The 27897-nt window shown below is 32.8% G+C and overlaps 1 protein-coding gene across 1 annotated transcript in view; it reads left to right on the top strand.

Annotated features, from left to right (window-relative positions):
* The window catches only part of LOC114329602 (synaptotagmin-15-like), a 465421-nt gene that overhangs the window by 13798 nt on the left and 423726 nt on the right, over positions 1–27897 (top strand). The gene's annotated exons all lie outside the window — the stretch shown is intronic.

Genomic DNA, 27897 nt, shown 5'->3' with positions numbered 1-27897 from the left:
AATTAGACATATTTGCCAAGTATGCCAATTACAAAGAAATAATCAACATTTAGAATCAACACTCGCGACATCTATTAAAGAAACGACAAAACCCAAAAGACAAAACAAATAAATATTTAAAAATAAAATCTTAGGCAAAAAAATACTTGGCACATCATTACAAGCTTTCCTGAGGAGAACAAAAGTTCGAAATGGTCCATAGAGAGATGGTAATGATCTCTGAATCGAAATTAGATATAAAATGCCTTTATCTATCTGCGTTTTTACTCACGTATTGAGTGCTAGGAAACAGATTTGTTGATCTTTGCCTCGTTGAATTGATGTATTGTGGAGTGGAACTATATAGACTCCCCATGTGTCTGCATTCATCACACTTTATTCCTTGCAAATTTTAGAAGGATGGGTAATAGGTATAAGAGAGAATCTGTTTCCGAATTAATAAATCCAAAGATTTTATTTTTAAATATTTATTTGTTTGAAAATTGAGTCTTTTGCGTTTCGTCGTTCCTTTAATAGAGGTCGCAGTGCGTCTAAATGTTGATTATTTCTTTGTAATTGGCATTCTTGGCAAATATGTCTAATGTCGATTCAGAGCATCATTACAAGCTCTCCTGAGGATAACAAAACTTCGAAATGGTCCATAGAGAGATGGTAATGATCTCTGAATCGAAATTGAATATAAAATGCCTTTATCTACCTGCGTTTTTACTCACGTATTGAGTACTAGGAAACAGATTTGTTGATCGTTGCCTCGTTGAATTGATCTGTTGTGGAGTGCTAGAGCTCGGGAAATATGCGCTTAAAAAACCCTAAAACATGCATGCAAATATGCACAAAAAACAGTTGAAATATGCAGTTAAATATGCTTTTATGCATTTAATGCATATAAATAAAAAACGCAGCAGTCCTTATTTTGAAGGTAATTATGTAATTATTGATTTGATGCCAATTAGTCCTGTCGCCAGTGGGGGTACAACGGCCTTCTTAATTCAGATGGACTTACCCAATTTTTTTTTTATGTATTTTGGCCCGTAGAACACGAATTTTTTGGGTAACAGTTGATCCGGATGTCGATAAGATTGTTATAAACAAAGAAGTTGAGGAATTACATAACAGCATTTCTTTGTATTTTTTGGGGCATTCTAACCAAAAAATGTTCCTACAAGTTTTTTCGTAGGATGCATAGTTTTCGAGATAAACGCGGTTGAACTTTCAAAAAATCGAAAAATTGCAATTTTTGAACCCGAATAACCTTTGAATAAAAAATAAAATAGCAATTCTGCTTACCGCCTTTAAAAGTTTAAGTCAAATTATATCTGTTTTGAATATTTGCATTGCTAAAAATTTATTTTTTGATTGTTAAAAAAAGCTATAAACACATAGTGTTTCCCGTGCCTAATACATGCGTTTTAACGCATGCTACGTAGAAATAGCCCCGCTTGCACTTTTACCTCTTCTACCTATACTACTCGTTTGATTTTAAATGAGAAATCATTGAAAACATCACTCAAACACTAGGTGTTTATAGCTTTTTTTAACAATAAAATAATAAATTTTTAGCAATACAAATAATTAAATCCGATATAATTTGACTTGAACTTTCAAATGCGGTAAGCAGAATTGCTATTTTATTTTTTAATCAAAAGTTTTTCGGGTTCAAAAATTGCAATTTTTCGATTTTTTGAAAGTTCAACCGCGTTTATCTCGAAAACTATGAATCCTACAAAAAAATTTGTAGGAACATTTTTTGGTTAGAATGGCCCAAAAAATACAAAAAAATGTTTTGTTTTGCGAGAAATCGCTGTTTACTCTGGGCTGATTAGCAAAATTCATGGAAAAGTTATTTACCAGCAATTTTATTGCTGGAATCGAATTATAAGATCCTATATATTAATAATATAGGTACGCAAAGTCCGCAGATAGTGTGCTACTTTTTTTATAAACAAAATGGCGCCGACAAATCGTATTTTTTTCAATTATTGCTCTATAACTCCGAAGATTTTAACTTTACAACAAAAACACCTAAATAAAAATCCACCGCAATTAAATTCTGCATAGATATATGTTTTTCACGATTTGCTCCGACGAAAATTTTCCTCGGAAAATGCGGGTTTTCCTAACAAAAACTATAATTTTCAAATAAAGTTCTAGGTAAGTAATTATTAATCAATAATTAAATAACTTAGTGACATCAAAGATTTCTTGGTATAGATTGTAATTCCAGAAGCCGGTGAAAGTTAAACGAATATTTTAGCAACAATTCAATTGTTAATTAACAATTTACGATCGCAATAATAACCAAAATAATCATGATACATTGATCAAACTTATAAAGATTATAAAGATGAGATACTTGTTTAATATTTTATTGACAAAATACAAATTTCTCTTTTTTTTGCATAATCTTTAAATTTTGAAAAAAAAATAGTTATAATACGTTGGTCCAATTAGTAAAGTACAAAGAAAGGTTATTTACCAGCAATTTTATTGCTTTAATCGAATTATAAGATCTTATATATTATTAATATAGGTATGCAAAGTCCACAGATAGTGTGCTAATTTTTTTATAAACAAAATGGCGCCGACAAATCGTATTTTTTTTTTATTATTGCTCTATAACTCCGAAGATTTTAACTTTACACCAAAAATACTCAAATAAAAATTCACCCCAATTTAATTCTACATAGAGGCATGTTTTTCCCGATTTGCTCCGACGAAAATTTTCCTCGGAAAATGTGGGTTTTCCCAACAAAATCTCGAATTTTCAAATAAATTTTTTGTGTCAGTAATTATTTATCAATAATTATATAGCTTGGTGAAATAAAAGCTTTCTTGGTATAGATTATAAATTCAGAAGCCGGTTAAAATGAAACGAATATTTTAGCAACAATTCAATTGTTAATTAACAAATTACAGTCGCAATAAAAACCAAAATAATCATGAGACATTGATCAAACTTAGAAAGATTATAAAGGTGTGATGCCTATTTAATATTTTGTCGACAAAATATAAATTTTTCATTTTTTTGCATAATCTTTAAATGTTTAAAAAAAATTGTTATAAACAAACTAACATTTCTTAGAAATTGTTTATTATATTCTAATTTTAAAAAATACTTAAAATGCGTATTTCATAGGTCTTAAAAATGAATGCTTTAAAAAAATTTTCCAACCATTTGCAAAAAAGTTAAGAAACAGCAAAATAAATATACGATATCTCCATTCTTTATAATTTGTTTTAATTGTTTCAAAGCTTAAAAGTGAGTCTATGGTACAATCTAATTACTCACAAAGAATGTCAAAAATTAGTGCAATGGTTATATTTTAATCAAAGATTAAAAATACTTATTTTTGTAATTTTTAGCGCGAAAGTACGCTTGATACAGAGCCGGAGATAAAATGTTCACTCGAAGCGACTGACACGCTTAAACTCACGCGAGTTGTGTATGTGGGCGGGTAGCTACGGTACTGTATTATTCTACTTTCGCGCGTGTAAATTACAAAAAAATATATTTATAATCTTTAATTAAAATATAACCATTAAGCTGATAATCGATATTGTTTTATAAATAATTAGCTTGTACTTTAAACTCACTTCTACGGTTTGAAAGAATTAAAAAGAATTATTAACACCGTAGTAATAGTATGTTTACTTTGCTGTTTCATAACTTTTTTGCAAATGGTTGCAAAACAATTTTAAAGCATTCATTTTCAAGATATTTGAAATTTTAGCATTTTAGCTATTTTTTAAAATTATAATATAATAAAATCTTTTTGAGAAACGTTAATTTGTTTATAACTATTTTTTTTAAACAATTATAGATTATGCAAAAAAATAAAAAATTTATATTTTGTCGACAAAATGTTAAATAGGCATCTCATCTTTATAAGATTTCAAAGTTTGATCAGTGCATCTTAATTATTTTGGTTATTATTGCGACCGTAAATTATTAATTAACAATTGAATTGTTGCTAAAATATTCGTTTAATTTTCACCAGCTTCTGGAACTGTAATTTAAACGAAGAAGGCTTTTAAGTCACCAAATTATTTAATTCTTGGTAAATAATTACTTATCTAAAACTTTATTTGAAAATTAAAGATTTTGTTGGGAAAACCCGAATTTTCCGAGGAAAATTTTCGTCGGAGCAGATCGGGAAAAACACGTCTCTATGCATAATTTAATCACGGTGAATTTTTATTTGAGTGTTTTTGTTGTAAAGTTAAAATCTTCGGAATTCTAGAGCAATAATTGAAAAAAACACGATTTTCGGGCGCCATTTTGTTTATAAAAACAGTAGCACACTCTCTGAGGACTTTGCATACCTATGTTATTAATATATAGGATCTTATAATTCGATTCCAGCCATAAAATTGCTGGTAAATAACTTTTCCCAAAAATGGCCTATTCTTCGATAATCAGCCCAGACTAGTTATGTGATTCCTCAACTTCTTGGTTTATAACAATCTTATCGACATCTGGATCAACTGTTACCCAAAAAATTCGTGTTCTACATGTCAAAATACATAAAAAAACTTAAGTAAGTCCATCTGAATACAGGAGGCCGTTGTACCCCCCCTGGCGACAGGACTAAATGGACTGTCCAGGCATTTAAGCTAATTAAAAAAAATATTTATTTTATGCTAAAGTCATAAAAAATATTTATTGAAATTTCTATAACCTACATCATTGTATTCATTTATTCTTTATATTTACCATCTTTTATTATTTATTATTACAATTATTATTAAAACTATACACTATTAAACGTTTTTCTAAATTTTCTACAGAAAAACAGCCGTAGGTTCTTTCTACTTCACATGAAGTTAAAGAAGTTAAAATATTGTTTAATTGAGGGTTCTACCTATAAAATTAAATTATCTTCACATTTCCCCATCTTAATAAGATTTTTTTTGAATTATTTTTTGATATCCCTCATTTTTTTTACACCGTGCAGAATTTTTGATACAATTTTTTGGTTTCACCAAGGTGTTTAATTATTTCATTTAATGAATTGATAATTTCAATACTTTGGTCTAAAGAAATGTTTCGCTTTTCTAATTTAGCAATTGGCTAAGCAATATTTAAAAAATTGGTTTGGATATGTGTCAAATTACTTTTTAATAACGGTTTTTTAAAACATCCAAACATTTGTCATATCACCTGAGTTACGCCTACATCGAAACTACAAATGACGTCTCTAATTTACTCAAAATTATCGGTAATGAAATTTACAGAATTTAACCATGTTCTCCATCTAGTAATCACAGGTTCAGGTGGTAAAGGCACATTAAGTAAACAACCTTTATACACCTATACTCGCAGAAAGGCTTTTAAAAATATATTTTTATATTTGATACATTTGACCATTGCAAATTCCATCCTTACAGCTTGTAGCATCCTGCTACTCTATTTGTAGCAGACGCGTGCTCTAGACAAGTAACAAATTTGAAAAAAATATTTTTAAATGTCTACCTTTGGTCATATGGTGCAGCATGACTTAACAATAACAAAATGTTTTCACTAACAAAATGTGACTGCATGTTGTAGAGCCTCTTCGTCTCCTTTATTCGTCGACTTATCAATTGTAAAAGGCAGATATTAAGGATATTACCAGAAAGTGGATCCACGAGAATTTTCACATTTATTGTTTAGATCTAAGATCTGTTTAAAATGAATCTATGCAAAAAAATGCAAAAAAGTATAAAAATATGCAATTTTAATAAATGCATATGCACTTAAAAAATTTATCCAAAATATGCAAATATGCACTTAATATGCATTTTGCATATTTCCCGAGCTCTATTCATCACCCTTTGTTCCTTGCAAATTTTAGAAGGATGGGTAATAGGTATAAGAGAGAATCTGTTTCCGAATTAAGAAATCCAATGATTTTATTTTTAAATATTTATTTGTTTGAAAATGGAGTCTTTTGCGTTTCGTCGTTCTTTTAATAGAGGTCGCAGTGCGTCTAAATGTTGATTATTTCTTTGTAATTGGCATTCTTGGCAAATATGTCTAATGCCGATTCAGAGCATCATTACAAGCTCTCCTGAGGATAACAAAACTTCGAAATGGTCCATAGAGAGATGGTAAAAATCTCTGAATCGAAATTAGATATAAAATGCCTTTATCTACCTGCGTTTTTACTCACGTATTGAGTACTAGGAAACAGATTTGTTGATCGTTGCCTCGTTGAATTGATGTGCTGTGGAGTGCAACTATATAGACTCCCCATGTCTCTGCATTCATCACCCTTTATTCCTTGAAAATTTTAGAAGGATGGGTAATAGGTATAAGAGAGAATCTGTTTCCGAATTAAAAAATCGAAAGATGTTATTTTTAAATATATATTTGTTTGAAAATGGAGTCTTTTGGGTTTTGTCTTTTCAGAAAAATAAAAATTTACATATGAGTTTTCAAGACGCAAAAATGCATATTTTTCCATTTTTTAGATTTTAAATCGCTTATAACTCTCGCTTAAAACTATCAACTATTGACAAATATGACAAGAAACCTTTTTTGTTTATAGTGATCCAAAAACTATAAAAAAATATTTCGAAGCAAAAAGGTATTTTGTATTTCGACAACGAATTGCGAAGTGGAAGTCGAAACGTCAATAAAATTAATTTCCTACTTAAATTCGGATTATTTTCCGATTAAAATAGTAAATTACATAATAGCGTAGGAAGCAGAGGTTAAACCTCGCAAAATGGACATAAGTCCGGTTTTATTTTTTTTTTCTCTTATATCATGGGGCGCTTGTTATAAGACTAACTTTTTCTTAAAAAATTTCGCCCCGGAACTCCCCTTTTCATCCCTTTAAAGGAGGTAAGAGTAATTTTAAATTTTAATTAAATTAAAGTAAATTTAAATATTTCCTACTATTTATTTCCCGACAGCATACGTATATCACCCAGCGTTTAGCGGGGGTGGCGCCCCAAAGTTGACAAGTTTTTAAAAAAGATGATTTAAAAAAAATATTTTTCCCTAACTGTAATGAAAATTAACAAGAAACCCTGGGGAGATTAATCACAAATGAGTGGGTGAATTTTTGGTATAGGTTTCATTTAAGGGCAATTTAAAAAAAACCCCTTTTTATACCATCTGAACCGCCTATGCTAGGGTAAAAAAACTTTCAGCGATTATCCATGTGCTGGTGTTATTTACAAATTTCTATAATGCACCCCCATATTTTCCGGAACCACCCCAAAAAAAGGAGAATTAATAAAGAGTGATTTACTTGAAATCCTTCACTCACCATGCCCGTTATTAGAATGCTTCATATATAATTTTGTGCACGTTTTTATTATCCATTCATGGACACCCAAAGTGATTTCTTAATGCAACCCCTGCCCTGTAGCCAAAAAAAAATAACTATAGGGGGGGGGGGGTTGAAAAATTTTTTTTTTTGTTTTTTGACCCATAAGGACATATGCCCCATCAATAGGTTTTCTCATAAATATATATGTTTATTGCAACATCCCTGCAGAAACCACAAATATCCTTGAAAATAAACTGCAGAAACTACCCCTATCCCTTAGAGAGCATGTTTTGACGATTGTCTCATTACCTATGCATTTTTTTTTAACAAAACGTATACAGAATTAACGACCACTATTTTCTCTACAAATTAAGGCCCTATGCAGTTTTTTCGTATAAGGAACCGTTACGGCACAGTGGCGCCGTAAACCTCAGAAATGCTTTAACGGGCTACAGTTTTTGTTTTATTTTTCGTCACCTATTCATTTTATGGATAACCTACTTATGAAAAATAAAAGAACACACTGTCTGCTACACATTATGATCTATGGATAATTTATTTTCTTTGCACCCTAATGCCACAATGGTGACCCAAAATCATATTTTGATTATTGTTATTACTGATTATCCTTTTTATTGGGGTGGTTCCGGGAAAAATATGGGGCTGCCTTATATAAATTTGTAAATGACACTAGTACATGGATAATCGCTGAAAGTTTTTTACTCTAGCATAGGCGGTTCGGATGGTATAAAAAGGGGTTTTTTAAAATGTAACACCCTGTAATTAAAAAATTTGCAATTGCCCTTAAATGAAACCAACAACAAAAAATCAGCCACTTATTTGCGATTAATTGCCGCAGGGCTTCTTCTTAATTTTCATTAGTTAGGGAAAAAATTTTTTTTTTAAAAACATCTTTTTTAAAAATTTGTCAAATTTGGGGCGTCACCCCTGCTAAACAGTGAGTGATAGACATATACTGTCGGGAAGTACATAGTAGGAAATACAGTCCTCTTCATGTTACTATTAAGTAAATTTTTGCAAAACGTACAGGAAGGCCTGCGTTTCGTAAAAACCACAAATTACTCCCTTTAAAGGTATGAAAAGGGGGGTTCCGGGGCGAAATTTTTAAGAAAAAGTTAGTCTCATAAAAAGCACCCCTTGATATACTGATTTTGCGAGGTTCAACCTCTGTTTCCTACACTATAAGATGCCTAAAAGAAAGAGCTTCAGAACAATGGAAAGGTGATCTCTTAAATTTGGTTAAAAAAATTATTTAAACCATTTTTTCTGTCCAAAAGTTACGCTCGGCACCCTTTAGATTTGTTTAAAGGGTATATTTTTTGAACAGAAATCCGGAAAGAATCCGAATCAGAAATTTTTTCATGCGGGAGCGGCCTCATAACGTGGAATATAATGTATTTTCGCCGGGCGCCGCGTTAAGAAATAGAAAATTTTGCGATAAACGAAGCTTTAGGTTACCTTATATTCGTAATTCTAAAGCCGGTTATTGTTGTACCAGCAGTTTTGTAAAGAAGCAATGTTTCGGGTTTCTCTAAATATATCCATCTTAACGAATACACTTTGTAGTTTCTTGATGAATATAACAAAAGCTCTTTCGCCTCTTCTATCTCGAAATACTCGTTTGAAAATACCAACTATACTCTTCTGAAATAAATTTATTTTTCAAACAAAACTTTCATTTAGCTAGGAAAAAACGCAAACATGCTATACCCTGTTTTTGAACTAGATGGAGTAAACTTAAAAGACAGATCGCACTGATATGATAATTTATTTAATGACACTGACAATCAACAAACTAAACTAACCTAAGTAAGTACATAGTATAAATCTAAATATATATTAACTAAAACTATAATATTCCTACACCTCCCTGTTTAGTGTTTTCCTATCAGAAACACTTTTTAAGAAATCTTCTGTTTCTTATAAGAAGTCTACCACTTGGCGTTTTTATTATGTATTTTCTGTTTTCTCCTATTTCAACTATTTCACCTATCCTGTTCCATAGTTTATTTCTCTTACTTTAGTACCTAAGAATGTTGGTTATAATACACAACTGCTTTTTCTTTTTCCGTTTCTCGGTGTGTTCTATGTCTTTGACTTTCGTGTGCCACTTTTTTGAAAAAGCTTTATAATGAATGTGTACTAAGGATCTTATTGAATGTTCATATAAAATCTCGGCTGGTGAGTGGCCATCAGATTTTGGGGTATTACGCCATTCAAGTAAACTAGAACAGAATTTATGTTCGTCAAGGTTGCCACTTACCATGCATTTTAATATCAAATGCTTCATAGCTTTTACTCCAGCTCCTGCATTACCATTACTCTGAGGATAGTGTGGACTAGACGTGCAATGTAGAACATTCCATTTCTTAAGGAAAGAATTAAATTCGAAAGGATTAAATTGTGGCCCATTGTCCGAGCGTAAACGTAGGTTATACCGGTGTCTGCAAAGATTTTCCTTAAGGCTTTAATTATTCCCGCACTGGTTGGATCTCAGTTTACATAATGGCATATTATTGGCCACCCAGATAATCTATCTACGTATACTAAATATTATTTTCCAGAACAAGAAAAAAGATCTGCTGAGACATCTTGAAATGACAGTGACGGTAGAGGATCTCTCAAATAAGTTTCTTTAGGTAGCGAAGGCCTAATAATCTGACATGCTTCACGCATCTCTATGTTTTTTTAGGTCATTATTCATATTCGGCCAGTAAACTGTTTGTCGGGCTCGTCATTTTGTACGTTCTATCCCTTGATGAGAGTCATGTAGCCTGTCTAGGATCATTTTTTTAGCAGACAGGGGAACGACAAGTTGGCAGCCTTTTAAAACTAGTCCATGATCACAACTAAGCTTGTTTCTAATGTTCCAGTAAGGTGTCAGTGAAGGATGAAATTCTTTTTTTACCTCAGGAAAACCATTTTTGATTGCATCTTTTAGCATTTGGTATTCTTCATCAATTTCGGATAACTTAATTAAGTCAGTTAATAACGAATCTGGCAGATGTGAGTTTTGTATTAGTTCTTCAGTACCATCAACTAGACCAATTTGTTGAATAATGAAGGATTTCAGCTGTGCTGCTGCTTCTTCTCCCTCTAACTCGTCTTCACGTGGAATATCTATTGATGCTCCTGAGAGGGCGTCTGGGATTCGATGGTCTTTGCTTTTCGTCCACTCAGCTACAAAAATTTACAACGCTCTACTTTGGCATTGGAATCCGCAGACAAATCGAAACTTAACGTAATTGTAAGTTTGCAGTGTCAAATAATCTATAAAGGTCATTCTGTTACCACCACAGTTTACATTTGTAGTGGAGTTAAAGAGCTGTTAATCGACAGAATGTCCATGAGCCATTTGGATATAATCCATTCAGAGTTCCCAAAGCCAATCTTCAGTTATACTTCTTTCAATGTTAATGAAATTCCTGAAAATCCTTCAGTAGCAATTTTCGAAGACATAAAAAATAAAATTTTAGGCATGTACAAAAATTTATTTAACTTAAACGACATCTTACAACCTATGAATAGTACGCCAAGGCATATCTATTTGAAAGAAAATAGTATCCCGTATACTGTAACCTGTCCTAGAGGGATTCCATTCGCTTGGAGGGATTATGTAAAAGCTGAATTAGATAGCCTAGTTAAGAAAAACATCATTAAACCAGCTGATGAGGTACCTTCAGATTTCGTTATTCCCTTGGTAATTGTACAGAAAAAAAAATGGTAAAATAAGAGTCTGTGTAGATTTTAATAAGCTCAATTAATTCATAATAAATAATGAGCCTACGTTCGTATCCTACTGACTGCGCCATGATAATATGTTCGTTAAATATAATTTATTTAATAACACTGCCAATCAACAAACTAAACTAACCTAAGTATATATTATAAATCTAAATATACATTAACTATAACTATGATATTCCTACACGCACCCAATATTGTCACTAGAAAAATAACCAGATTTATTTCCTTTTTTTGGTTGATCATGTCTGCCTTCGACGGTAATCCATAATATATTGTATTAAACTAATACTAGAGAGTTCTAAAAACAATTGTTTTTTTTATATAAATGCAAACTAAAAATCTTAAAATTATGGAATAACGCAGAAAACACAAAAAATTGCCGATATTACTTAATTAACCTATATGAATTTTAAATTCCACTAGTGTAAACATTTCATAAATCTCAATATTAGCAAAATTTCATAATTTAGTGGAGTAAACTTAATTATTAGCAAACATTACGGTGCAGTAAATTTGAACTACTCCTCTAAATAGTTTAAAAACAAGGTATCGTAATATACCAAACATTACATTTTTGTCTAGACATATTAACTGTATTGCATCTACTGAATAGTGTAGAGTGGGTAAGCGTAATTTAATTAAAACAAAACAACATCTTTATTTTAACCCTTTGGGGGAGCATACGGGTAATATGACCCATATGGGCGCCAATGGAGAATATAAAATTCTTAATTGCATGTCAAAAAATGCGCAATTAGTCTGGGCACATTATCGGAGAATAGGCCATTTTTGGGAAAAGTTATTTACCAGCAAATTTATTGCGGAAATCGAATCTTATGATTCTATATATTAATAATATAGGTATGCAAAGTCCGCAAATAGTGTGCTACTTTTTTTATAAACAAAATGGTGCTTCTAATTCGTTGTTTTTTTTTTCAATTATTGCTCTATAAATCCAAAGATTTTAACTTTACACCAAACAAAGGTACTCAAATAAAAATTCACCGTAATTAAATTTTGCATATAGAGATGTTTTCCCGATTTAGTTCGGCGAAAATTTTCTTCGGAAAATGCGAGTTTTTCCAATTAAATCTTTTATTTTCAACTAAAATTTTAGGTAAGTAATTAATAATCAATAATTAAATAACTTGGTGACATAAAAGCCTTTTGATATAGATTATATTTCCAGAAGCCAATGGAAATTAAATTAAAAGTTTAGCAACAACTAAATTGTTAATTAACAATTTACGGTCGCTATAATATCCATAATAATTATGACACAAAGGAATAATTATGAGTTTTGTATGAAAAGGCATTATACCTATCTAATGTATTTTACAGGAATTGAAATTGGACTATCTAAGCGGCCTCAGGAATATTTTTAAATTGTAAACAATTGTTTGGCTTATAAACAAATAGAATATCTCGGTAACTATTAAATCAAATTAAATTATGAAAACAGTATTGAAAGGAACGCTGCAGGACGCTTCTTCTAAAAGAAAAACGTTTAATTGCAGTCAGTAGTTTCTGAGATACAACCGGTCAAAGTTTACCGGAATGTACGACGAAGATATAAACAATAGGACGGTAATTTTCGAACTATCACCTTTTTATTTTGGTCCTCTTTCTCCACACAAATTTTCATATCTTTAAAAGCTTTAGAAGAAGTTAATAGCATCAGAATTATGCAAGTTATGATAATAATAAAAGAACTCTTTCGTTTTTAGGAAAAAGTGAAAAATATAACTTACGCCATTTACACAAAAATCAAAATCTATAGAAATCCTTACAACAATTTCTTTATATTAGCATAAATAATGATTTCAACAATTTTAACAGGCTTAGAATATATGTTTTTGAAAACAAGATATAATTTATTAATCAGAATTATTGTTAAAATTTTCGTAATTTTCATTTTCTTTTGATAATAACTCCAAAAATACTCAATATACGTAAAAAATGATATACATCCAAATTTTAGTTTTTTCCGTGTGAATATTTTACTATTTGTAGGTAAAAAACAGTCTCCTATTTCTGTAGGGTAAAAAATAACTGAGATAGACAAGTTTAAAGCTTAAATTTTGCTGTGAGAACTATGTAACCGGGGCCATTTAACCTTTTATTTTTGAAAAAGTAAGGGACCTCAGAGAAAATATTCAATGTGGTTTAATAGTCCTTGGAATTAACTTACAAATGGTTTTAGGTAAACCTAATATCGTAAAAATTAAAGGAATTATTAAAAAACAATAAAATTTGTTTGGAAAAACGTTTAAAAGAAACATTTTTGAAAAATTTTTGTAGCATAAATTTTAACGCTATCAACTTATTAAAGGGCTCATTTAATAGGCATTTCTAAATACTTTGACAAATGTTTATGTTACAAAATGCATCATTTTCCCGTTATTTAATCTTAAATACTTAGATTTGGTACTCGCCGAAAAATAAATATATTCAATTACCTATAACTCACTTTTAGTCAACATTCAAAGGTTTTTCCAAGTAAAAAGTTTATTTCGTTTTTTATTATCTTCAATTTTGGTAGTATTATCTTTTTTGTAAAAACGTACAGTTTTTGAGTTATTTATGAAAAATCAGTTCAAAACATGCATTTCTCTCACTAAAAATTAAAATCTTTGATCTTCAATAACTCAAAAAGTTTTGATTTATTTTAATAACTTCATAAAATAAATTTTGCTTAGAATTTGTCCCTCTATCGAATTATTTGGCTATTTTCAGGATAATAGTTTTCACTCCCGAGAAGGGGTGGCATCCACCCTCAGGGTAAAAGCGCAAGTTGTCACCATGTCACCTTTGTTTCTTGAGATATCCTCTAATCACTCACCAATTTTCATGCAAATCGATGGAGGTTCAACGAAATCGGAAGTAATAGCTCATATCCACCTTCAGTGACTTCACTAATTATTAGTATGCAGTGATGAGCGCGCTAATATTCGCAAAATAACGCAAAAGATGGAAAACATAATACATTGCGAAACAGAAAGAGATGAAGCTAGTGGAGGTGGAAATTATCGTAATAAACGTATAAATTATCATTACATTACATAGTTTCCCATCTTTAGACGTCTGTGACAGGAGTATTTTATAAAATTCTACTGTCACAGTAACAGTTGTCATACTCCTCTGATACGTCTAAAGGTGGAAAACTGTGTAATGTAATGTTAATTTATACGTTGATAACGAGAATTTCCACCTCCACTAGTTTCATCTCTTTTTGTTTTGCAATGTATTGTTTTCTATCTTTTGCGTTATTTTGCCAGTTATTATCACGCTCATCACTGTATAGAATCATAAGGTTCGATTCCAGTAATAAAATTGCTGGTAAATAACTTTTCCTTGTATTTTTCGAATTAGCCCAGAGTAAATACCTATCTCTAAAAACATACCAAATTTAATTTCTTTAATTTAACATCTCTCATCTCGGAAATAAAGCATTTCCGGACATATGTTTATAAAGCAAACATTCATTATTTTTTCATGGAAAATTACCACCCAGATAACAATGTTCGTATGTATAACGTCAAACAAACGTCAAAATTTTGGGAGAAGTTACGTCAAAAGTTACATAAAATTTTACCTAAAATATACGTATAAAAGTCACAGCGATGTTACGTAACAATTTTACGTTATTTCTAAGTAACCTTTTTAACGTCACAAAATCGTCACTTTTTAGGAGAATTTTCGGTATAAATAATATTTATAAATAGGACTTAAAATTATTGTGTAAATAAAACCATACATGATGCTGACACATTTATTAAATATTTGAAATAAACATTTATTATATATTTTACATTTATGTGAGATAGAGGACACAATTATTAATAGCTACTTTATATTACAATACATAAACATACCCTTGAAGTAATCTTCATTCGTAAAGTGTAAACTGCACACTTATATAAGGACTAGGCTGCTTCCCCGTTTTTAGAAGATATTTCCATACATTTCGTTTTTCAACTAAACTGTCATTGAATATAATTCTATTTTGTTTATCCTATTTAGGGAAAGAATGAAACGATCAATTACTATTTAGGTACGCTTTATCTAAGAATCACATTGAGGCACACAACAATAATAATTCGATTTTTTTGACATAACTCCATAAAAACAAACACGATTTTAATCACGGAAATGTAAGGTTAGGTATTAATGAAAGGTTCGAAATAAATACGCGATGGCACTGCAATCTCAAACGAGATCTATACGTGTCTATACGTACCAAAAAGCCACGTGTTAGAGACGAATAAATTCATACGTATTAAAACCTACCAAAGAGCCACGTTTCAGAAACGAATAAATTCATACGTATAATATACGTATTAAAATTTCGTATCAGTAACGTCATTTTTTGATAGATGTTACGTAACAATACAAAAAAACCTAAATTTAACGTTAATGCAACGTTATCTTGGTAGCTGGGCAATTAAGTTTGTCGCACTTATTTACAGACACCCTGTATTGATGACAAATATATGGCTAGTTGTTAAAGTACCTAATTTTTTTATTATCCAACAGTACCAGTAAATACCTAACTTTTTTAATTTCAGTATTTTATAAATGCTAGAATATTCTACAGGGTGTGGTGAACTTTTGATGAACATTTGAGAAAAAAACAGTTTCATTGGTACACCCGGTATACAATGACAATTTACCTGTCCAGTAACAATATTATTACAGCGATATTGTTAAATAATAAGGCTATTATTTAACATATTAGACATATTAAAAATTCACTTAAATCGGACAACAGGTTTAGGAAATTCGAGACATCAAAAATGACCCATTATGTGGGTGGCCCGTTTTCTCTGATGCGCAGTGTAATTTGCTTTGTCTCTATATAATCCACTTCTGCAATAATTATAAGATATATTTGATTTAAAATGAATTCAGGATTTTTTTGTAATTTGTCAACTTAGATCTCTGATCGATAATGACGTACATCGGGAATTATACTGTACCAACTGTATTATCATTTTTTACTTTGCTAGTACAGTGGAACCCCGATAAGTCGGCCCCCGATAACCCGGAATTCCGGCTAACCCGGACCGATTTTTATCAGACAAACATTACAACAATAAAAATGTATGTCCTTTATGCTGGATTTTCCAATTTCTTTTCAACATCTTAAAATATTTTCTTTTATCTTTCCTTATAAACATATTGTTGGAATACTATAATATCTTATATTTTTCAGGCTAATTTTATTTATCATAATAAACTTTCTTCGTAAAAATTTGTCGCTTTAGCGAATTCCTATATGTAGTTCATTCGTTTCAATTTTCAATGTCAAACACATTATACAATGAGAGATAATGCGTATTTGTGTAATTTGATACATAATAAGTAAAAATGACTGGCATGGCAGACAACGCTCTTTGTCGTGTTATCGAAACCAACAGGCATCTGTAGTATCCTTTATTTACTTGAAACTGTCTAGCATTGTTTAGAAAAGACTATTAAAAAATTATTTTTCAAACAATGGTCTTAGTCTTCACTCTTATTAAATAACATAAGTTCGTTCTCGTTGCGAGACGGTATTGTGTGTGTGTAGTAAAGTCGCATTGTTCGTTCCGTTCTGTAATCGTTCGTAAATATATTCAGATTTTGTGTTTGCGTCTACGTAATGGCAATAAAACTTAAAATGTTGTTTTTGTTTCAAAATGATAACAAAAGACAGTTTGGACAATCGGTGCAAAGCTAAAAAACTAAAAATGAGACTCTCGACGACGCTTTGTATGTGTGGAACGCGAAGGTGGTTTACAAGTGTCTGTGTGCCAATTATAACGGAGTTTATCTGTAAGCATACCATATTTTAATAATTTTTACCATTTTCTCCGGCTAACCCGAATTTTCGATAACCCGGATCGGCCGCGATCCCGATTAATCCGAGTTAACGGGGTTCCACTGTATCTAATAAAAAAATTAGATAAATGAGATCAAAAAGCTCGATGAACAGTTCTATGTAATAGCTATTTGTATAACAAGGGAGGAAAGTGCTACTTTTCCTCCCGAGAATGAAGTTTACTGCCCGACGCGTAGCGGAGGGCAGTAATCATTCAAGGGAGGAAAAGGCACTTTACTCCCATGTTATACATATGGTTTTTCCACCTTCCTCAAATAACAAGTCATTTTTTCATTTTTACTTAATTTATTTATATAACTAACCAACAAAATTTATTAGAACTAAAACTAACAAGTACGTACAATATAACTGTCAACTGTCAGATATAAGTCAAATTAATAATGTAAACATTGTTAAATCAAAATAACAATTTACTGTTTTTTACCATTCTGCAAAATACAGAGTGTTTTATAAATAAACGTTAAAATGTATAGAAACTTACGTAATAGAAAATAGATATTGTACAGGGCGTCAATAAGTTACATTTCATGAATGAAATACCATGACGTCACTTTTACTTTTCCTCCCTAGGGAGGAAAAATATTTTCCTCCCTAGGGAGGAAAAGTACAACTTTGCTCCCTACAATCAGGTCCGGAAAAGTATACTTTCGGTAGAGGTAGGTGGAAAAATGTTTTTACCTTTAACATTGATTTTGTTAGCGTTCTCATCTTGCATTTTGTTCCAAAAACACAGCAATCAAAAAATAGTAGAATACAAGTGTAATTTTGAACAATTTCCCGCGGACTATGCGATCATTAGGATCGCCCTACCGCCATCTACTAATAGAGTTCTCAACTTATGTCCGCACAGGTTACAGTGACCTTCCACATTAATTATTATTCCTCTTACAAGAGTCTGCTGAAAAATTATTACGTTTTTTCTTTATTTTATTATTAAAGTTATTAACTAAACCTTAGAGCATGGAAAAATTTTTCTCTCTCTAAAAATTTTTCCATACTCTAAGAACTAAACCAGCAACCAAAAAGGTTTTTAAATTTATATTGAATAATGTAGATATCTGATCTGAGTAAGAGATTATATTTATAATATATCACAGATTCTTAATATCATAAGAAAATGATAAAAAGATTAACTGTACTGGCATTCAATTTGATATCAATAATTAGCCGCTCACTAACGGCTATGTAATTCTTTTACAGATCCTTTAATGGTGTTATTTACTATCACTGCCATTCTGAGCTTCGTTAGGTATCATTAACAGAGGTAAACACCATTGCCATTTTTTGACATTAAATGTCCTTTCTTTTTCGAGTGGATTCCAGATGGACCTACGTAATGTCGTAACCTTCTATCTCGTTTTCCATCACATCCAATTTTTTGGGTTCCAGCAATCCTCGAACATTTCACGTATCGATATTAAGCAGTGGCGACGCGTGACTTTTTCTAAAGTGTTACCAAAACTAGATGTAAAAAAATCCCATTTAAAAAAATATTTTGAACCTCCCAAGTATAAGTTTTTGTTTTCAATCCTGTGGGATAAAATTAAACAAATCACTATTCCCAAATTATATGTATGTAATTATGTATATGTAAAGGTATAACAATAAATAATAAACAAACTAAACATATTATTCTACCATAAAATTAACATAAAAAAATGAACAGTAGGAAAAAGAACAGATGTTGAAAACTATTGTTTATATTTTAATTCTTCCATTTTCAATAATATCATTTTTTTCTTTAAAATAATATATAAAAAAAATACAAGTACAATGACTTTTCAAGTAGTTGATAAATTACGCAATACGTAGCAACACTCTTCCATGTTTAAATGCACGCACACTGTAATCTGTAATAGGTACTAAACATACTAAACCAACGTTTTACCAATCTTCAAAATGGTAACAATACTGATATGCACCGCGTGCAATATGATATGCACCGCGTGCCCGCGCGCCGTCTCTAGACCCGTCGGTCCTTCAAAATTTTCAGAGCTAGTCCCGAGCGATGGCGAGGTTTCTCCTGCGTTACAGTTACCAGTGCCAGTATTGGTAACGGCATATTATAACGTGTCATGGATTCACATATCTCGCCAATATTTTCGTGCGTCTAGTTGGGTATTTACTGAATTAGGTACTATAACAAGTATTTCTATTGGTAAAAAATATAAATTTCCTGGTAGTCATAAAATATTTATTTGCAAGATTTGTAACTGTTACCAATGGTAACAGTGGTTACGGTTACATGGACGCTTCGCCACTGATATTAAGGGTACTCCATAATTTCAGACTTAGAGTTTCCTTGGTGTGCTGGTTTCCCATATCATGGCCTGTAGCCCATTCCACAATAAGTATTAGTTTCGGACGCTGATTGGTGCCAATTCCTAGTTGGATCTCTCAGCATTATACTGATATGCTTAGAGGTCATCTTTCGTGATAGTTCTTCGGAGAAAGTAACGCACTGGGACTTCAGTTTCTTCTTCTTCTTCTTCTTCTTCTTGTAGTGCCTATCAGTTTCGGATGTTGGCGACAATCATGGCAATCTGTACTTTGCACACTTCTGCTCTAAAAAGATTTGTGGTTGTTGTGTTGAACCACGTACGTAGATTTTTCAGTCAGGAAATCCTTCGCCTTCCTGGTCCACGCTTTCCTCCACTTTCCTTGCAAGATTAGTTGCAGCAGTCCATATTTTTCACTGTTCCTCATGATGTGACTGAGGTATTCGATTTTGGCTATTTTTATTGTGATTAATAGCTTTTTTTCTTTTTGCATTCTTAGCAAAACACCCTGATTAGTAATGTGGTCGGTATAAGATATCTTCAGAATTCGACGATAAAGCCACATTTCAAACGCCTCAATTTTCTTGCAGGTGGCGTCTGTGAGAGTCCAAGACTCAACTCCGTACAACAGTATAGGAAAGATATAACATCGTAGTAACATGATTTTTATGGGTCTCGACAAATCATGACATTTGAATAACTTTGCCATTTTTTGAAATGCAGATCTTGCTTTCTCCATCCTACATTTGATTTATATGGAATGGTCCCAATTTTCATTGACGTTCGTACCAAGGTAGGTGTATGTTTTTACTCTTTCTATTTGTTGACCGTTCACACTGATTCGTCCAAATTGCTGTTCCTTCTTAGAGATCATCATACATTTTGTTTTCTTAGTGTTTAGCGAAAGACCGTATCTCTGACTGACTTCTGCGATTCTGTTCATTAACTCTTTGAGGACTTTAGCACTGTCAGCGAATACCACTGTGTCGTCTGCGTATCTTACAGTGGCGACGCGTGACTTTTTCTGAAGTATTACCAAAACCAGATGCAAAAAATCTTATTTAAAAAAATGAAGATATGGCTAAATGTATATATAGGTACACTCACCGGCACAAAATTCCCCCACCCAAAATTTTTGATCTTTTTTGGCAATTAATGTTAACAACTCCCTGTAATTGCCTGGATTGTCAGAGTCGTCTCACTCAAAATGACCACGAAAAGCTAGTTCTTGTTTGGCCCAAAAACATAGAGTATCTATTATAAATGTGCTAAGGATATACCTATCTATTTATTTAACAAACTCATTATGTTTAGCAATATTTGCTTTAAAAGCTTGGTTAAGAGAACTTTTGATTTTTGTTTTGCCAAACTGAATCAAATTGGGTATACATCTTACATGTAGGTAACGGAGAAATTTCATGTCTCCTTTTTAAAAATCTAATACTATTTAAATCGTGAACCTGGTCCACCCATTTTTCTGTAGAAACCAGAAGACATGGTCAAAAATACAGAATATTTTTCTTGCAAACATAATATAACCAAGGATTTTCACTGTACCAACTAAATCTAAATATCAAACTACTTTTGTTGATTCCTTTTTTAAATTGTTTAAAATAGGTCTTTCATTTTTAATCTCATTTTTTTCTTCAAAATTATACAAGGAGAATTACTTTTCAAGTAGTTGATCGATTAAGAAGCGACACTCATCCATGGTTAACTGCACGCACACTTTTTATAGGTACTGTCACCAATTTTAAATGTGTTAACAGCGCTACTGATACACAGCGCGCTTATGCCGTCGCTTCTTCAACATTTTCAGTCACTAGCCGGTCCGCGTATTTACGTTTCGGTGTTCATTTCAAGACCGGGTAGTTTTGAAATCGGCACGTAAACGGCGGAGCATATCTGCTTTCAAATACGTGTCCATTTCAGGACGTTTAATTATGAAATGCGCACTGGTTTGTAAAAGAACTTCGCGCGTAAAATTATCACAAATACGTGTTAAGTTGTAACATTATTTTATTTTATTTGAACTGTTTATCACAAATAGCGCCTATCTGCAGAATACCAAATTATCATTCATTGGATCTGTGGAAATAAAACAATTTTGTTTTTTGTTGCCAAAGTTACCTTCTTTTTTTCTTTATAATTGTTCAAAAAACTCAAAATAGTGCCAAAATATCCTGTCAAAATAAACTATTACGATACGTATACATTTTGTAGTAATGCACAACAATATAGGTAGGTACTAAAAGTGTTATATTAAAAACATATTTTAGTTTCAGCTAAACAATTATTGTTCAGCAAACATATATTTAGCTATTTTTAAAGCTATTTTTAATGAAGCAATATCAGAGAAAGAACAGGGTATATCAGTAAACGGAAAAATCTTGAAAAAAATAAGATTCGCAGACGACACCGCTATTTTTGCAGACAATTTAAAAGCACTGCAACGATTAGTACCTAAATATATTACATCAAGTCAGTATAAAATATGAACTACGAATGAACGTTAAGAAAACCAAGTTCATGATTAATTCTAAGCAACATACAATAGGAAGGCTAGATATCGAGGGAAAAATCATAATTTTTTTATGTAAATATATCATTTTGCATAAAATTGGTATATAGGAGATATTGGTAGTAAGGAGTCGGTTTGTTATACCTAATGGTGTAAAAATGTTTGAAGTATGTAGTATGAAACACAAATAGGTACATTTATTTGAAAGTAATTTTTTTACAAACGTACATTATAACAATAGTATTAATGTTTCTTCAACATTCTGCATTCAACATTTCTGCAACAGATTCATTGTTTTTAATGTTTAATGAAATATTATGTTTTCTTTTTCGGGATTCTGCTTTTGTAGGTCTGCCTGATTGAATTCTTCCACTACAAGGTAAGCCTCTATCTTTGCGTCGAGCGATCGATGTAGGCTGTACATACACGGATTTTTCGAGATCTTATAATATTATTTTCACAAATAAATGATATAATATTCGATGGAGTTTTTAGTTGCGACAAATTAGACGGCAAATTATAATAGACCTATTAGTTCTATGCACTTATTTGTAGAATTCCAACGCCACATGTTTCGGTACAAACCCGTGCACATTTCGGGGGTTGGCGCTTTCAAATCAACACCTTTTTGGAACTAGATATTTATCACCGTTTTGGTGTCCGTTTCAAAACCTCAATGTCTTGAAATGGACACGTAAACGGAAATACGCAGCCGGTCCCGAGCGCCAGCGTGGGTATATAACCATTGTAACCAGAAATGAGTCTGGTATGAGTATAATAAAGTGCAACTGAGTCACATAAACTCGCCAATATTTTCGTGTCTACGAGTAGTTGGCTATTTACTGAGTTAGGTACTATTACCACATAATATAATAATATATTTCTATTGGTAAAAATATTGGTAAATAGAATTATTCATCGTCATAAAATATTTATTTGCAAGATTTTTAACTGTTACCAATGGTAACAGTGGTTACATGGACGCTTTCGCCAGTGGTATCTTATGTTATTGATACATTTTCCGTTAATTCGAATTCCGGCTTTAACATCGTCCACTGCTTCTTGAAAGATTTCCTTAGAGTAGATGTTAAACAGCAGTGGTGATATAGTATACATCCCTGACGGACCCCACGTTGGATTTTGATATTAACGGATTCTCCTGCATCTGTCCGGATAGATGATGTTTGATTCTAGTACAGATTGCTGATAATCCTTAAATCACAGGCGTTTATTTCAATATTGTTTAGTATCTCCATCAGCTTGTCGTGCTTTACAGTATCGAACGCTTTATGGTAATCAATAAAACATGCATAAACATCGCAATTTTTGTCTCTAAATCGTTGAAATAGCACTTGTATACTAAACAGAGCCTCTCTTGTACCCACTGCATTTCGAAAACCACACAGTGTACGGCTCATTTTTTCTTCGCATAGATATTATATCCTTTAATGTATAATTTTTGGAAACAATTTTAAAATATGGCTCATTAAGCTGATGGTTCGGAAATCACTGCAGGATACGGATTTTGTTTTCTTTGGTAAAGCAATAAACGTTGACTTCAGCCATGTTCTTGGTATTACTCCGCTTAAATATACACTCACCGGCACAAAAAACGGGCACCCCAAAAAATGGGTCATTTTTAATGTCTTGTATTTCCTTAAGCTGATGTCCGATTTAAGTAATTTTTTTAATATGTTGTAGCCTTATTCTTTATCAATATCGCTGTAGTAATATTGTTGCTCGACAGGTACATTATCATTGTATACAGGGTGTACGAATCAAACTGTGTTTTTTCTCAAACTTTGGAACACCCTGTGGAATGTTCTAGCTTTTATAAAATACTGAAATTAAAACCTTACTATAGCCTCAGGTTTTCTTAACATTCTGTTTTTCAGGTTTTCTTAACATTCTGTTTTTTGATTCATTCGCTTATGTTGGGTAATAAAAAGTTAGGCACTTTAACAACTACCCCTGTTTTTCGTCAATACAGGGTGTTTTTAAATAAGTACGGCAAACCTTAAGGGGTAATTCTGCATGCTAGAATAATGACAGTTTACTTTATAAACGTATGCCCGCAAATGCTTCGTTTCCGAGATAGGGGGTGTTGAAATTGTTCTTACAAACTGACGATTTATTTATTGCTTTAAAACGGTTTGTGATATGCAAATGAAATTTGGTAGATTTTAAGAGGAAGTTATTGCGCATTTTTTGGCATACAATTAAGAAATTTATATTCACCCTTGGCGTGCATACGGGATACATCTAAAATGTTTATACCCGTATGCACGCCAATGGTAAATATAAAATTCTTAATTGTATGCCAAAAATGCGCAATAACTACCTCCTAAAATCTACTAAATTTCATTTGCATATCACAAACCGTTTTAGAGCAATAAATAAATCGTCAGTTTGTAAGAACAATTTCAACACCCCCTATCTCGGAAACGAAGCATTTGCGGGCATACGTTTATAAAGCAAACTGTCATTATTTTATCATGCAGAATTACCCCTTAAAGTTTGCCGTACTTATTTAAAAACACCCTGTATTGACGAAAAACAGGGGTAGTTTTTAAAGTGCCTAACTATTTTACTATCCAACATAAGCGAATGAATAAAAAAACAGAATGTTAAGAAAACCAGAGACTATAGTCGGGTTTTAATTTCAGTATTTTATAAAAGCTAGAACATTCCACAGGGTGTTCCAACATCTGAGAAAAAACATAGTTTGATTCGTAAACCCTGTATACAATGACAATGTACCTGTCTAGCAACAATATCATTACAGCGGTATTGTTAAAGAATAAGGCTATAACATATTAAAAAAATACTTAAATCGGATATTAGGTTTAGGAAATACAAGTCATTAAAAATGGCCTATTTTTTAGGGTGCCCGTTTTTTGTGCCTGTGAGTGTATTTCATTAAATATTTTGGTAAGGCGTTGAGTATAATCATCATCATCATCATTTGGCTCTACAACTCTATGTGAGTCTTGGCCGCGTTTAGCGTCTTGGCATTGTTGTCGGTCCTGAGCAGCTATTTCCCATTGCTGTACTCCCATTGTACGTAGATCGCTGGCTACTGCGTCCTTCCATGTCTTTCTTGGGCGACCAACTGACCTTTTTCCATCGGGCCTTTCCCAGAATGTGGCGTTTAGAAGTCTTTCGTCACTTGATCTTAGTACGTGACCCGCCCATCGTATTCTGTTTGATTTAATGTAGCGTACTATGTTTTCATCTCCGTATATTGTCTGGAGTTCATCATTGTGTCTTCTTCTCCATTTTCCTGTTGTCTCTTCTCTGCAAGGCCCATAGATAGTCCACAGTATCTTTCTTTCAAGTACCAGTAATTTTGTTGTTTCCCGCTGATTCAGAGTCCAGGTTTTGCTTCCATACGTTATTGTGGGACGAATTATTGTCTTATATACTCTTATTTTTGCTGGTCTTGAGAGTATTTTTGATTTAAGTAGGGTCCTTAACGAGTAATATGCCCTGTTTCCTGCAATAATCCTGGCTGCCACGTCCTTTTCATAGTTATTTTCAGATGTTATGATCGCTCCCAAGTACTTAAATTCTTTGACGACTTCAAAATTATATTCATTAATTGTTACGTTTTGTCTAACCCTTGGTCTTGGGTTCTTCGTAACCACCATGTACTTGGTCTTGTCCTCGTTGACCTTAAGACCAACTTCCTTGGCTCCGTTCTCGAATAGGGTAAAAACTTCTTTTGCATCTCTGGTGGATTGTGCAATTGTGTCCACGTCATCCACAAAGGCTAATAGTATTTTTGATCCTTGGTCGGCAAATCCGTTTGTCAGTTGTGGCTGAGCTTTCCTTACTGCATGTTCCAGTGCGAAGTTAAACAGCAGGGGGGCGAGAGGATCTCCTTGTCTAAGTCCGGTGTCAATGAGGAATTCCTCCGACGTGTTGATGCCGACTCTGATTCGTGCGGAAGTGTTCTCCGTGCTCACCTTTGCTAATCGTACCAGTTTTCCAGGTACTCCCATTTCTACCATAGTCTCCCACAATGCTTCTCTGCTAACAGAATCGTAAGCTTGTTTGAAGTCCACGAAGATTTTGTGTACATCGCGGTTGAATTCCCAGTTTTTTTCCAACACCTGGCGTAGGACGAAGATCTGGTCTATAGTCGACCTTCCCGGTCTGAATCCGCTTTGGTAGTCGCCTATTATTTCCTCTGCGTATGGAGTTAATCTTCTAAACAGTATTATGGATATAATCTTGTATGTTGTATTAATTAACGATATTCCTCTATAGTTCCGACATATTTGTTTGTCTCCCTTCTTGTGAATAGGTATAATATGGCTTTCATGCCAGTGTTTCGGTATTTCTTCTCTTTCCCAGACTTCTCTTATAAGATGATATATCTCAAGATGTAGTTTGTCTCCCCCTTTTTTTAGTAGTTCCGCCTGTATGCCGTCTGGGCCTGGGGCTTTATGGTTTTTTAGGGACGAAATTGCGGACTTTACTTCAGCTAGTGTGGGCCCTGGTATTTCAGGTTCGGCTAACTGGTACTGTCTTTGTTGCCCTGTCGTTGTGGGGTTTTCTGTATTTAAGAGTTGCTCAAAATACTTTCTCCATTGGCGGCTTATCTCTTCGTCGTCAGTGAGCAATTGTCCTGCATCGTCTTTTATAAATCTTGGGCTGTTGATCGTGTTGCCCGTCATTGTTTTTATGTCCCTATAAAACTGTCTAGACTGACCGGTTCTATGTTCCTCCTCGAGTTGCTGTATTCGTGCTTCTAGGTACTGTTTCTTTTTTCTTCTAAAAAGTCTTCTCGTTTGAGTCCTTACTCTGTTGTAGTCTTCCCTGTTCTCTTCTGTAGGTCGCGTTAGTAGCTCCAGCCTCTTGATTGCTTTCTGCTGTAAGCTTTGTTCGCACTCCTGGTCAAACCACTGGTTTTTCTTCTTGTTATTCTTTTGTTTCCCTATCGTTTCCGCTGCGGCGCTTTCTATGGCGTTTGTTATATTTTGCAATTTCTGGTCTATGGTCAATTCTGGTGTTGATGTCTCTTCTTCTTCCATTGTCTGCAATTTATTTTGGATCAGTGACTGATATTGGCGTTTATTATCAGGTAGATCGAGCCTTGAAATGTCCCATCTGTTTCCTTGTTGGCGTTGCTTTGGATGTCTCGTGTTTAGCCTTGTTCTCATTTTTATTCTGACCAGGAAGTGGTCAGAGTCACTTTCTGCTCCCCTTAAACTGTGTGCGCCGATGATATTGCTAGAGTGTCTTCCGTCGATGAGCACGTGGTCTATCTGGTTTCGTGTGATTCCGTCATTTGACACCCAGGTTACTTTATGTATATTTTTCCTTTGGAACTGTGTAGTTTTCACTACCATATTGTTGGCTACAGCGAACTCTGCCAATCTTGATCCGTTATCATTGGTGTTATCGTGTAAGCTATGTGTACCGATCACCGCTCTAAGATGGTCCTCTTTACCTAGTTTGGCATTGAAGTCTCCCAGTATGAGCTCCCAGCGTTGAGTATCGTCGGTGTTAAATAGTTTTATTAATAATTCAGCATATGCATTGTCAGGTCCAGGAGTCTTGCCATCTTTTAGTTGTGAAATTGCTTTTTCCACTTCATCCGATGTGATTGGTAAGTGGTTATCACATATTATGTAGGATGGAGATTGTTCGGATCTAGTATCATCAAAGAGTTCCTGGATGTTTTTTTATCCACTTGCAGTTTTCGTGATTTCTGTGAGATGATATTCCCCTGTTGGTCTCGCAATTTATTAGCTGTGTTGGATTTCTGAAGACCAGCTGCTTGTTTCACCTTTTTATGCATGTTAAACGTATCATGGTTTTGATCTAACAACTCTATCTCTTCACACTGTGATTTTAACCAATTTTCTTTGGCCTTTCGTATTTCAGTTCTTATTTGTTTCTGAACCGTGTTGTACATTATTTTGTTGTTCTTTAATTTGCTTCTTTCTTCCATAAGTTGCAGTATATTGTCATTCATCCAACTTTTCTCATCTCCTTCTTTTCTATTATTCTTCTCTGATACTGGTAAAGGTTTCACATCTATTTTGGAGTGATTCTTCAGCATTATATGTTTGCTCCATATTATTTAGTTTCTCTGAAAGAATCTGTGCGACTGTCTCTTTTGTTTTCTTATTTTTTAGTATTCTCATATCGCACTTTTTGTTGCTATTCTTT

This window comes from Diabrotica virgifera, chromosome 7 (genome assembly GCF_917563875.1).
Source record: "Diabrotica virgifera virgifera chromosome 7, PGI_DIABVI_V3a".
NCBI lineage: Eukaryota > Metazoa > Arthropoda > Insecta > Coleoptera > Chrysomelidae > Diabrotica > Diabrotica virgifera.
This window is presented reverse-complemented; position numbering and strand designations above follow the sequence as displayed.